Raw genomic sequence first — 14,790 nt, 5'->3', positions numbered from 1 at the left:
GGTTATCTAAACTAGCATAAAACTTGGCAAATAATGTCAACCAACCCAAGGAAATAATTCTCAATATACAAGTAAAATAGAGATTTCACATCCTATCTTCCAAGAAAAAACAAAAAACAAACTCTGAACTAAGATACAATTTCAGTTACCAAAAGCCGATATGACAATCCAATCAAAGATGTAAATTTACAACTAACTTAATGCAGTGTAATGTCATTACAAAGTCAAAAATGAACATCAACTGCAGGTGTAGTATCTGTTCAAATCTTCACTAGTCTTATTTTATGATGGAGCATATATATTCTAAGAACCAGGTTCTCATAATACAAAAAACCAGACCATTTTTATTTGTCCTTGCAACCCTAGTTTCTGAAATTGCCACGAGACATAAAATGAAAACAGATCATTCAGAAACCTATTTCAACATTAAAATGTACTATCACTACTACTCACATGACTGGCATTTTAATTCACGCTAAGCACCTGCAAGCAGAAGTGGAGAATAAAGAAAAACCTGCATGTTTTCTTGCTTACATATTAAAGACCCATTTGCATAAATTGCAGGGGGTATTCACACTATTCATCTTTAGGCACCTGAGGCACTTAGGAGAAAGTTTCATACCAATTCTGGGGTCAGTTCACAGTTTCCCACCACCAGTAAGAAAATGCTTGGCTCCATTTCCCAGCCACCCTCTCTTCCTTCTTCACCATCAACTGTGTAATTCCTGCCCTCTCTCTTCCCTCCAGGACCTTCCAGATAGTAGTGGAAACCTATTCAGCTTACTCATGCAGCAAAAATTATTCTGAAGCAAGCACTTAATTCAGCTTAAACTGTAATGTTGTAATATAAAAACAATGACTGTGATGGGCTCCCTCCAAGGTAAATGTGGAAAGAGAGGCAGCTCTATATGAAGATCTTTGGATTACCCTCTGAACCTGTTTTTCTCTACTGATTACAGAGATGAACATTTTAACAACAACAACAAAAAAAAAAACCCAAAAACCCCAAAACCAAACACCAAATCAGTCAATCTAGCACAATTAGTATTTTAGATGTGAATAAATTATTTACTGAAAAAAAATCCAGGTTTCACTGTTACACTTACCCACTCCTAGAAAGAGATGATTAAAAACAATATAGGTGTTTTGTTAAGACATAGCTACAGGTGCAAATCATCACTGGCTATCCATTCATCCCCAAAATAACTTTTAACAATGACAAAACTTATGACTTAAATCCTTCAAGTAATGTCTACCTCTTCCACTACTAGCAATATTCATAAATACCAGGAAACCAAAACTCCTATTATGTAAGACACCCCCCCTGCCCAGCAAAAAAAGGAGCCCAGTTTAAAGGAAGCAGGTTCAGAACACGCTGTTAAAAACACTCAACACTTTGCATTTTATACGCAAACTAAAACCAAACATGTTTTAAAATGCAGTAGCTAAGCTTAAAACCAAAGCATATCAAATCCATACCTTCAGAATGCATAATCTACTTCGTATTGCTCCTAAAATACTAAAATGCATAATTCAAGAAAAGCATATACCTACTGAGCAAACTAATTACTATACACGATCACGTTGTTTCTCCTGTGCTGCCCAGAAAAAAAAGAGTATGCTTAATAACAAAAGGCCTTCTGCCTAAACACACTTTAAAGCTATTTTTTTTGCTTATGGATCAAACATTTTGCTTTTGAGAATTATATTGAGATGTATCAGAAACAAGCCACAATAAAACATTTAGGTTAACTGCATTCCCTGATAAACAACCCAGAATTACAAGCAGCAGGTTTAAAAATACTGTGACTTGTGCAAATGGGAACACTGTAAGCTGTTTATCTTGTTTAATCCTGAAGGTAAATAGCATAAGCTTTAAAATATTTTGCTTCTTTGCCACAACCTACTGAATCATACTGACAAAGGTAATGAAATACTATGGAGAATCTTAAACTTTTGGAATTGCCTCTGAAATTGCTTTATCCGAATATTGTACAGGACATTATTCTCAAGAACACTTAGTGTAAATTTCAGTGATTTAAATCCAAACTGTAGCTTCAATGAAGCCAAAGATCTCATCTTGTCTCTCCCCTGAGGTGATCACTTCTTCAGAAAACACAAGGACCCTGCACAACTCCCTTACTGGGCCCCTTTAAAATATGACCACTATAGTTATTAACAGATATTTTTTTTTTCACTGTTGCCTATTCCAGAATGTTTTTGAACTCCTACCATAGCTCTATTTCAGCTTATGTAGTTCAGTTTTAAAATATTATATTCAAGAAAAAAATATCATTTTCAGTTTCCTTAGATTTCTTTCCTCCAACACTAACAATTTCCACACCAAAATTCCTATTTCCTTTCATAAGTCCCACCTCAAAGAGGTACCCATATTTAAAATTAGGAATACATTTTATAAGATTTATCAGTAATTATTTCCCCACTGTCCCTTCTTCTTCAGTACCAAAATAAGCTTCTGAGCTGCTGTTACACATAATTTTAAAAGACTTCAGTGGAGCATATATGTTTGATATATTTAGCAGTTGAGGACCACCTTTCCTCTCTGTACAATAGGAAGTTTCCCCTCCCATCTGCTCAGGATATTTAAAAAAAATAAATAATTACAAACTTCCATTATTCCATCGGTTCTGCAGAAAGTGACCATTATTTGTGTAAAAACAAAAGTAAAGTTGAACCCAAATGCCTATTATAACCTCCATCGGTTCCCTGATACAGTCAAATGGTCACAAGACACCTGCTAGTACAAAGGCAGGAGCGCAGGGATGACAGCAGCAGCCAGCAAAAGGGAAAATAACCACAGCTGTAAGCAACAGGGCCAAAGTTATGCCAGTTTAAACTGTTTGGGGAGCCACAAAGTTATTCACAGGCAGCACCAGCCCAAGCTTAGTCTCCCACAGTCCTACAGGAAGACTTAAGTTTTGTATTTTGTTTTCAGAGCAAACATAAATAAGGCCAATTATGAAATAGTTTCACATTTTACAAGCAGACACTTATACAATTTAGTAAGATATTTATGACAGAGCTTTAAGACTGAATAGTACTTAAGAAGGAAACAAGTCCCCTGCATATATAAATACTCTACTGCTGTTTATGACAACCAGACCTTGACGAAGAGAGAAAGAACAGAGGAAGCTGCTCTTGCAATAAACTAAGGACAGACTGAAAAAAAGGCTTTTAATTTTCCCCGGTTGAACACATATATGACCACAACTATTTTGGCCTACACAGAATGTTTACGAATTCTGCATTTAGAAATTCAACTTTGCTTCAAGATATACAGAAAACTGGTGGAAATATAATAAAATTTAATCTATTATTTCATAACTGATTATCCTCCTCTTGTATATTATTAATGAATTATTAATTATATTATTAGTACCTTTTAAAAATAAAAGCTTTCCCTAAAACCCACATACTGAATGCAGATCAACACTTAATATCTGTTCTGCATTATACATGAGAAACTATTCCAAAGCTTTATAAAATAAATTCCCAACTAAAAGCAAATAATAGCTGGTCATATTTGTGTTAATTACAAAACATCACTAGCTTATTTATAAAGTTAATAGACTGTATTCAATCCTTTAAAGCCTGATATAAAATGCCACACCAAGTAAACAACCTGGAAACTGCCATTTTTCCAAGCATCCACCCTGTGCTAATGACCCGTTCTGCAGTACCTCTATGTTTTCCCAGTTTTCTGCGTGCTACAACAACGATCAGCAATTTTCACTGGCTTTCACTTCATCAGTGGCAATGCCCAACAGCAGGCACGGAGCAGGTTTCCCAGTGCTCCTTCATGAACGTACTTGGTCGATGAGGAGCCCTCATCATATGCAGTTACGTAACGGCAACTATTTATAGTTAACCACTTGATTCACATTATCCGCCAGGTTTTAAACCATTTCATATGTAGACACTTGATCTATCATTTTAGTTCCTTAATCAAAACATTACGTAACAGCCAAGCAAAAGGTTTCAGAGAAGCCTGTTTGCAACATCAACAAAATTATACCACACAAAGTCTTTAATCAAGAGAACCAGAAGTTAATTCCACAAGATCAGTCTTCTATAAACATATGCTGAACAACAGTTATTTCCTGTACTTAAACTCCTGCTCTGTCAGTAACCATTATTATGCATATTACTAACTTTTAAAACCACTGAAAGAAACCTTAAGTTGTGCTAAATTACATAATTTCTCAGTGTTCCAAAACACATTGAAAAACACCATCAGCATTAACGCTCCAGAAAGCGCCCTATCAGCTTTTACAATTCGTACCATACAACTTCAGTGGCAGCTGTTTAACACCCTCAGGTTCTCTTAGGAAGTGTCTCAGAGCATCAGGTAGGACTATCATCTGGCTTATGTCTGAATATAGCAGTATTTAATAAACATTGACCTCTTCTGAAGATCATCAAATGCTAACGTTTTCTTTATCATATGTAACAGGCTAAAGGCTTTATTAGAATTCATGTTCCTCCTGAAACACGCTTTGCCTTATTGTCATAGTCCATGACAGCATGGGTTTTCCTCATTGCAGGCTTCAGCTTCCCTTATGAATGAGATGCACGTAACTCAACTTCAGCTTCTTTACACTGTTGTGAACTGGCTTCTCTACTCCTACAGGCCACTGTCTTTTTTTAAGCCAAACAGTTTTTGAATTACAGGGCAATGGGTTTGCCGGTAAGCAATATTCTTTGTTAATTCTCAGAAATCCATACTTCCCAAAGATCTTTATTTTAGTGAGCACCAATTAGCACCCATTACTGTAAACCTCATTAAATGTTACCTTTAATGACTGCTGTATAAAAACATCTTGCACATTCCTGAACAAAATGCCAACAAATCAAGATACTTCCAAATCAGTAAGGTAAGAGTAGGAAGTCAAAAATACTTGGAAAGAAACATTTCTGAAATATGACTATGCAGGTTATGGCAGTTCACTACGATATAAGCATATCAGTACAGCTACATGCCTGCAAAGTGCCCTAGTCCACTGAGCACAGAAGAGAAAGTCACGATCCTGCCAACTTTAACACAAACTGAAAGCATGCAAGTATCTTTAGTGAAGTTGACAAAATGCAGATGTTAAAAATCAGAGACCATCGTGCAACTTTACCAAGCCTTGAAAACAGCAGCAGAGAAAGGCGTACAATTACAAGGTATAGATTATAATTAAATGAAATATGATTAGAAGGCACAGAGTAACCTTCACTTATGCAAGATACCTAGCAAATCCAACCTAAAATACAAAGACAGGCAAGAACTGTAGCTAACAGTGTAAATGAAAGACATGTCGTTTCTTTGTTCTGGTATAATAACGCAGCCTCGTTCATTGTAATATATGCACAACTAGGTGTTCCAGAAAAGATAAATAAAAACATAAGGAAAAAAAGGTCATAATCAAAACCTAGGATAAAACTGTTCTTCAGCTTACTGTATTTTCAAGGTATTAGAGAAATAAGCAAGCAGAAAATTGCTCTGAAATTCAGAGAAGCCTTCAAGTGTTTATTTAAAATGTTACAAAGTTGGTATTTTCCCTTTTCTTAAAACCATTATGCCTAATTCTGCCCCACCACATGAAAAATTAAAATGTGATTTGACATTTATTTCTTTTGCTGCTGCATTTTTTAATGATGCTACTCACACATTTCTTTTTTCTCTAACATTTGTGCTTAAACATCGTACCCCTGGTAACCTGATGTTCCCTATTATAAGAAATTTCTAATCCTTTAAAAACAGGCACTAGATCACTAAAGCCCAAATATGCCAGTGAAGCACAGAGTTACAATGATTTCCAGTATCAGTGTGTCTATGGTATTTTATAATACAGTCAGATATAGGGTATAATGATCTCCAAGGAAGTGGCAAAAGCCTTATTATCCAAGGACTGACGTATCAAAAGCTGGTCTGATGCAAATTACCTGATCTATGCATCCATTAAGGTTACTGTTTTCCATGTAATCGTATCACAGAACTAAAGGAGAACTCTTTTCTATTCTTCTTACGTTCTTGTGCTCCAAGTTGGCAAACTAGCTCAAGTTCCAGTTTTGTTTATTCCTTGTGACTGTCAACATCAGTGGTTGAACACTCAAGGTTTAAACCACTGTTTGTTGATGTTCTAATTAGCCACTTCTACTGAACTCTGCAGTTGACATCTCCGCTAAAAGGAGTTCAGGAAACCAACAACTCTGGAGGAATTGCCAATCCATCAGGTTAGTTAAGAGCGCGCGTGTATGGATTTCTATTCAACACAGAACTATAAATAGTCGTTTGTCTAAACAAACATTATCTCTCACTCTTCAGAGAAACTTTGTCAAAAGTGTGTCGCGACTCTTCACAAAATACACAGGAGAAAGAAAACATCCCACACCATTAGTGGGCATTTCTGGGAATCCAATATTTCCAGAGGAAGCAGTATCTGCTCTTCCCTGCTTCATGGAGAAAAATATTACTAGGCCCCAAAAGGTATACACAGCAGTAAGTTTATTAAAAAGCCCCCTAGTCTTAGACTTTTTAAAGTTTTTAAAAAGTAAATCAGAATTACTGCCTAGCGATCAGAATATTTAAATATAAAATGCTTTTACCTCTAACATCCAATTCAGGTAGCCTCTACATCAGCTTGTGAACAGGCACAAAAAAAATTTCCCGGTTCTTATGCTCAGAAGGAAAAAGTCATTGCTGTAATTATGTGCATCGCAAAAAAGACAATGTTCACCAGCAATACACTGGTTTAGTTTGTTCTTTAGATGTGAAGCATAACTGTCGAGTAAACATTTGGCATTTTAAAAGCATTTTTACATGCTAGAGTTTTGGAGTAGTGTTTTATATCAAATTCTGAAGTGCCACTGATTACAGTGGTGTCCAGCTGCCTCAGCAGATACATATTCAAAGCTTGCTGCAAAAATAAAAAAAGCAAGCATTAAAAGCATGCAGCTAAGAAGTTAAGATACCTGTAATTTAAGAATTGTAAGCAACTTGTAGTAAGTTTACACTAGAAAAGCTTTATTAATATTGATTTTTAGACATAATCTTGTCTATTTTCACACAGCACCAGATCACACATTCAATAAGGACACAACTAGTACATATGCCTTTTTAAAATACAGCTGATCAGCGTTCTTGGCCAACAAATAAAAGCTGATCAGTACACAAAACATCATCAGCTTCCATTAAATGTGAAAAGAGGGTGAAAAGCAAATTCCTGGAAAGGTTTTAATGCAGACTGTTCATTGAATCAGTCTCCAACGAAGCCCTTCCTGATTACACTTTTTAGGTGCAGTTACTCAAATACACTGTACTGTACCAAAACTTATTAAGATTAGGGAAACATTCTTTTTTTTTCTTCTAGCAGCAGGTAGTCATTTAACAAATTAGAAGACTTTGTATGTTAGTAAGCTGTTCAAAAAATTCTGCATAGTTTTACTGTAAGAGCTCCACATTGTAACAATAACACAGGCATACGGAACATCTTAACATCCGTGTCATAAGCTATATCATATTTTCACACTGCAGCGTTAAGCAGAAATTGAAGCCAGAGCCATTCAGGGGAAAAACACAGCCCTGTTCTGGTTTTCAGTTATTCTCAATCTAATTATATGCGGAATTATAAATCAAGTATTTCACTACACATTAGTGGCATTTTACATATTAAAAAGATCAATTAATGGACTACATCCTTAGCCAAGCTTAAAATAAATGACTCGCCACTTTCAAACTATAATTTGCTTCAGGCAACACAGGCTCCAATTTGCAAACTCTTCGATATGGATGTAGGCAGACCCCACCTACTGATTTGTGTAGAGCTCAATCCCAGGTAAACACAGGGCTACACCAGACAATATGCAAATGCAAGGTATGAACTTCACTGTGTTATCCTTCCTAAAGATTTCTGTACGCCAGACTCATTATTGTCAAAGCAGTATTTAAATAACACCATCAAAAAATATACTTTCATCTTTCCAATTTAAGTGGCCCTTTTAATGCCAAGTTAACATTATAATGGTTTCTCTATGTTGAAGAAAATTCAGTTTGTTCTTTCAAGCAGAGATAACTTTTAAGGAAATTTTTCACTACGCATTTCAAACATATGATTTCACGTTTTCATACCGGTTACTTTTGTGTGAATTATTCAAAACAAGTCTCTCACACCACTTATTGAAGTGCAGACATAAATAACAAGAGCTGCGTATGAGTATACAGAATTCCTACAACAAAGCAATATGGCGATCTATTTAACATCATCAGTTCATAAAATACCAGATCACCAACTTCACTTTTTAAGAAAACAAACCTGAATTTGGTGCTAAGTCTACTTTCATAAATGTTTTCTTCTGCCCCACATCTTCTGAGTATTTAAGCTTTGGTCATCTAGTTTCCAGTTCAATTAATACAACTAAAAAAGGAGAGGTAGGGGTGGGAATGGAAAAATGTCAAACCAGGCTTCCTCTCCTCATATCTATGCCACGATAGCTACAAGAAAGTTGCTACTGATCTTCTGTTAAATTACAAAAAGAAAAAAACCGCATATATTCACCGAAATTAAATTTTTTTTAGTTTGGATTACGATATACCTCAGCCCTGTTTCCCTCACGACACCCATAATACTGTTAACCACCACTAGCAAAGTGCCAAAGACAGCAACGAGTTTAAAACAATTCCAGCCAGCTACCGAAATTGTTGCAGAAGAGACAAAGGGGATCAAGGTCAGCATTCTTCTAACGCAGCAGCTAATCCACTCGTATGAACACCGTCCTGGAGCCGGTGGGTGTAGTACGTTGCCATGAAATGTAAAATACACCTAATGCCACCTCATTTCCCTCATCCTTGCGAGACAAGAACCATTTTGCTCTCCCTGGGCTCAAGCCATTACCTATCTGAGAGGAAGGGGAGGGAGGAGTTCACAGAAGTTCAGGGTCAGCAAATGTTCACGTATCCTGTCATCTACGAACTCAAAGCTCAAGGCACAACAACTCTTAAGCCACGCACAGAAGCCTACACATATTTTGGGTGTGCGGGGGGTGGGGGACGGGGGACAGACCTGCAATAGGAGCGAATGTGTCATACGTGCGGAGGCTGCGAGGAGAAGAGCTGTCAGGAGAAAGCAGCCTCGCTTGAAGGGGAGGAGGCGGTGAGGAAAGGACGGTTACCAACGCAGGATCACCCCCCAAAAAAACCCCGCGGTGCTCACCAGCTGCAAATCCTCGCCTCAACCCTCAGGCCCGGCTTCCCTCGCCTTCCCCCCCCCTCAACCCCCGCCGCAGACGGGGCTCAGCCGCCCCTCCGGGGCTGCCCCGGCCCCCGCGGAACCGCTCCCAGCCGCCACCGGGCAGCGGAAATCCCCCACGGCCCGGCCCGGGGGCGCAGAGCGGCCCTTGCCGGCCCCGGCCCCCCCCCCCAGCTCCTTCCCTTCCCCGAGCAGCCCCTCGGCCCTCTCACGGGGCACCCCCGCCCCAGCTCCCATCACCTTCCTCCGGGGCCGCGTTTTCACCTCACACCCACACACAGAGCCCGCTCCGCGACCGTCCCACGCAGACGCAGGCCGAGGGGCCCCCCCGCGGGCCCAGGCTCCAACCCCGCGGGCCGGACCCGCACCCCGACTCCGGGAGACAATGAGCAGCCACAACTCACCAGCAACGCCGGAGCTTCGTGAGTCCGGGAGGCGGTTCCTCTCTCCCCTTCTTCTCCCTTCTCCTCCTCCTCCTCCTCCGCCCGGGAGCGGTATCCGGCCGCCGGGAGCCGAGCTGCTCCCCCCCCCCCCGCCCCGCTCCCTTCCCCTCGCTGCCCCGAGAGCCGCCGCCTCCGCCGGGCCGCCGGCCGCGCTCCCTCCCCGAGGAAAGTCACTTTATTCCCCGCTCCAACATGGCTGCTCCCCCCGCCGCCGCCGCCGCCGCAGCCTTCGCCTTGCCGCGGCTCCCCGCCGCCGAAGAGCGGCCGCAGGCCGTGCTCGGGAACCGCCCGCCGGGTCGCTGGCGGTGCCGAGAACGGCCCGAAATGGGCCTCACGTTAAACGTGGGCCGCGGGGAAAGGAGCGAACCGAGCCGGGCTTCGCGTCTCCGCTGCGGGCTGACGCCTCCGCCCGCTCGCAGCGCGGAGGCTCGTACTGAGGCAGCCCCGCCGGCAGCCGGAGAGCGCAGGAGGGGCCGCGGGGGAGGCCCGGACGCCGGTGACACCTAGCGGTGGCGGCGGTCCCCGGCGCCGGTTGAGCCGGTGACCGAGCGGGGAGCGGCCCGGCGGGGGTGGGGGGCGGAGCGCCGGGGGGGGGGGGGGAGGCAGCGCTGTGGGGAATGCCCCCGGCGGGGCGGGAGCCCGCCAAAGCGGGCCGGGATGAGGCGGGCGTCGCTGCTGTCTTTCTCCTCAGGCGGCCCTGCCCTGCGCTGTCTTTCCTTCTCCCGCGGGAGGAAGCGGGATCTGCCCGGCAGGGGCTCCCGCGGCCCCGCAGGCCGCCCGCCGGGGGTCGTCTGAGGCGGGGGGGGGGGTATCTCCCCGGGGAGCGCAGTGTGGGAAGGGGCGTGTGGTCCCTTCGTGTTCCTCGGGTGCCGGCGGTGTTCCCGCTTGGGTTTGGTTTGGGGGGGGGGATTGAGCTCATCTCTGAGGTAAAAGGCATCCCCTCCTGCTCCCCCCACCGCCGGCTGAGGAGTCGGTAGCTGAAGTTAAGGGAAGCCATGGGGGTTTTTAGATCGATTTCTAACTCATCCTTCCCGTATTTATTCTTGTGGTATTTTCTTTCCTTTGTCTCCTGCACTGGCGGTGCCTGTACCATCCCTCTTGTCTTCCTCACCATCGCTCTGCCAGCACCGACTGCGCTTCCTTCCTGTGCCTAGAATCCTTTTCCCCTCAGTGATCCAGCCTGCGTTCCCTCGCTTCTCAGCCCTTTCCACCCCTAAATTTCTCAGGCTCTGAACAAGACCCAAAAGCTAAAAACTAGTCTCGTGAGCCAGTTATTCTGCACTATCTGCTGTTTTCATATTTCCACCACACAAAGAACAACATATAACAGGAAGGCTAAATCTTAAGTGATTTTAGCGACACGGGTTTGAACTTCAAGTACCAGGTCGTAGGTACACTTGGGGCAGAATTTGGCAAATTGTTGGGTTTTTTTTTCCTTTTGGACATCTGCTAATCCTCGCTGCATGCCTGCTTACTCTCTGTCAGCTGAAGGTCAGTGTCACGACCGACCACAGGGCCTCCTCTCAAAACGGGTTTCCCGACATCGTGCAGACCGCAGGGTTCCTGACTGACTGTGTCAGGCCACGTCACGGGCTCCTGAAGAGGAACTAACTCACAGGTCTTCCGAGTCTTCGCTTCGCCGCGCTCCTGTATACGCTGAGGGAGGCCAAAGCTCCGTCGCTCTGCAGGCAGGTCTGCGCTATGCTGTGTCTAGGTGGAGAACAGAGCGTATTTTAATTTGCAGCAGCCCCTGATCTTGAGGATCTCCACGCGCAGCTCATTCTAGCCAGTCCTTCTCCACAGTAAGGCCAAGTGGGAGCTGTCTTCGCAGGAGCAGTGCCAGCTGAAAATTCCCCTGCTTCCAGCTCCGTTGCACTCTTCCAGCAGCACAAGCAAACCAGAACACAGACAAGTATGTTTCCCAGTAAACAGAAGTCACTTGCTCTTGCCTAAAAAAGGAGTGCAAGTAGGAAACGACTTCTTACATGCACAGAAATTCACGTTGCTCATGCTGATGTAGACTTTCGGTGAAATCGGTTTAGGATAAAAAGAAGTAAATATGACTCAGAAACAAACTTGATGTTTATAGAGACGAAACATGATTACTGAGGTCTTTTTTAATGTTTTCAAGGCGTTGGATAGCTACCTTCCCTTTGCAAACCTTGTGGGATTGTTAATAACACAGAGAAAGCAGACATTCAAGCTTTGAACTTCCTGGTAATGCAAAGATAGCCCTTACGGATCTCCTTTAAAGCTCAGTACCTACCAGTTCTTGCTAGACCTGCCAGTTCTACTGATCTTTGAATGCTAACAAGATGATGTGTGTTTTATCTTATTCAATTTGAAGGCTATTTGGGGTAAGTAATATCATTGTAAATGATTGTGTGCAAGTTTGTTATTATATACATGATTTGTAAAACAGGTTCTTGAGACAGCGCAGCAGTGAGTGCATTTATTGCAGCACGTCCAAGTAAATTATGTTCCACAAACGCAGTACGGGGAGAAGGTGGGTTGGAAGTTTATGAAGGTGTGGTTTTGTTTTCAAGTATTAAAAATATCAGTAAAATAGCTTGTTTTACTTTATACATATCCGTGTCTGCCATTGATACTTCTGTTATGACAGGAAAAACAATTATGACAAACAAAAGAAGAAACTAAAAAATGAGCAGTTAGGATGAGTCACCCAAGAAATAAGGGGTCAACACTGATTGCAGTGCAATGAGAGTATTTTAAGGTTTTCCACTTGTAATGAAGAGAATAATGAGTTGTTAAGAGGGAAGAGTCTGTAACGGTGTAACACTTGATATCCATTTGGCCTTTGTATCTACCACTACCTGGTGCCCTCAGAGAAAGATTTTCACATCTGGGCAAAAGACAGTGCAGAAGCAAGACTGAGTGACAGACATAAGTTTGAAACGTAGGCACTGATTTTGATTAATTTATCCCTTGAGTCTGGTTTTATAACTATAGCTATTGATTTGTTTTATTATTTAGTGGAATATGTAGCAATCAATCATATTTCCATCTAGCTAACCATGATTATTAATATTTTAAACTAGTTTTAAGATGGATTGGCTGGTGAGTGCAATGGGTCTGCTCTCTAAGCCAGCGAGAACAGAGTATGCCCAGGTTACATGGAATGAATTATTGCCACTGGACAATCTGATGAAATCTACATCAGCCATTAGAATATAAATCCAGCAGTAGGAATACAGTGCTGTCAGGGGACCGAGATTTCCTGCTTTGAATATGAATACACTGGCTTTGCCTCTGCATTTATTGAACAGAAGGACGTAGTTATTTTGTGACAGTAAAAGTATAGGAGTTAAATCGGTGAAGTTCACATAATGGTAGATGGAAACCTTACAGCAACATATGTATTTTTAACACAACATATGTGGAAAGCCGTTACCTTCCTGCCAAGAGCGAAGTTCAGGATTTGGTGTCGCAGCAGCAACCTCACAACCAGACAGCAGTGTGGGAAAGCATTGTGCTCAACTACAAGGGATGTGTTCATTTGCAGGGGAAAGACTGAAAGTCTTGGCAGGTAATTAAAAGGGGAAATGATTTTCAAATACAATATTTTGTTTTGAAATGCAATTGTTTTTGTCTATTGGATGCCAAAAATTTCTGAAGAAAGCAATATCCTCTAACTAATTGTATCTGTGCTCTGAGGGAAGAAACAGAGCTATTGTTCTGCTCACAGCATGAGCTATTTATATATTAGTCTGTGTTGCACTCCTTTCTGTAATGATCATCTTCCACCTAAGCAAGTCTCCAATCCATTTAAAATAATCAAATGAAGATAGTTTCTTGCTTTCTTATACCCAGCTGATATTCATATAAAGTATCGTCCAGGTTACTTGGATTTAGGACGAAGTAATACTTGCAGGCCTCTAGGCTAAAAAATCCTCACAATTCTGTAATGTCACTGAAAGACCAAACCCCTTCCTCTTTAAATGAATGGAAGCAGGAAGTAGCAACAAGAAGGCGGTCACCCTTGCAAGAAACAAAAAGTGATATACTACTTCTGCTAACAAGAACTGTAGCCATTTCTGCCATGATTTGAGTAACTGATAACTGGTCATTGACTTAGTTGCACTGTACATTTCAGACAGAAACAGGGAAAGCTACTATTTGTTCTTGTAAACCTTGCTTGTTTGGCAAGCAGGAAAGAATTCCCAACGTGCAAATAATGGGGTGTTCAGCATCTACACTTGAGATTTGCATTTGTGTAGCTATGCTGGTCTTTGGGGACTGACCAACTGCTGGAGAAATTACCATTACTGGAAGGTCTATGTCACCCTGTGCTTGTCCCTTATCTCTTTATTTTGTCATTTTATAGCATATAAATATTTATTACATATGACATGACATATACATATGACATACCATTGTCACTCTTTTCTTCCTATTCCTTTATGTTGCTTAACTTTTCAGTTCCCATATGTAACTTCACATCCTATCAAAATGCTACTTAAATATTATTTCTCATTTCCTTACACATCATATCACTAAATTTTGAAGATTATTTGTCATTCATATAGATAATAATTTATGCCTTTACAATATCTGAGTGGATGCTTTTATTTATATCTGGCATTTCTGGGACTTGGACATATAAAGTATCTACCGGTTGTGCATATTTTTAGGATATGGGGCATTGTTTTAGGAGAAAATCTAGTTTCATTGCTTGATTTTTCTTGATTTGTTTTTCTGTAGTTCGAGAGTGCTCCAACTAGTATAAATGAAGTCTTTCCACTGACTTCAGCAAGAGTCAGGTTAATCCTTTTAGAAGGAAGTTAATAGCACGGAGAGAGACTCTTTCTGTATATTTCTGCCCAGGTTGCAAACAAATGGCTAGACACTCCTTTATTTCTCTGCTGCTGCTCTGAAAGGCAGGACATCCTGCTTTTCAAAACCAAAGATATTAGGCCTACCCCAACCCAGTACAATTATCATACTCAGATAGGAAATAGTGAGTTTTTTTCTGTAGATTGTCTAAAAATGAGGTTTCTGCAGTAAAGCATAGGTCACTGTGAAACACTAGCCTCGTGAAAGAAAGATTTTTTTTTTGATATTTCATTTATATTTTG

General features: G+C 41.5%; 1 protein-coding gene across 4 annotated transcripts in view; it reads right to left on the bottom strand.

Annotated features, from left to right (window-relative positions):
* Window positions 1-10,205, bottom strand: part of CDK17 (cyclin dependent kinase 17) — a 95,043-nt gene extending 84,838 nt beyond the window's left edge. For 2 of the 4 annotated variants that reach the window (XM_075057856.1, XM_075057859.1), the window contains exon 1: window positions 8,697-8,872. The gene's annotated coding sequence lies outside the window, so the exon portion shown is untranslated. Of the gene's footprint in view, window positions 1-8,696; window positions 8,873-9,655 lie in introns of those variants that run through there. The other 2 variants (XM_075057855.1, XM_075057857.1) reach the window with 2 other exon arrangements.
* Between the last annotated feature and the right edge of the window lie 4,585 nt (window positions 10,206-14,790).

The sequence above is a fragment of the Buteo buteo genome, chromosome 26 (genome assembly GCF_964188355.1).
Source record: "Buteo buteo chromosome 26, bButBut1.hap1.1, whole genome shotgun sequence".
In the NCBI taxonomy this organism is placed as follows: Eukaryota; Metazoa; Chordata; class Aves; order Accipitriformes; family Accipitridae; genus Buteo; species Buteo buteo.
Note: the sequence above shows the minus strand (reverse complement) of the source record. Positions and strands in the feature narration are given on the sequence as shown.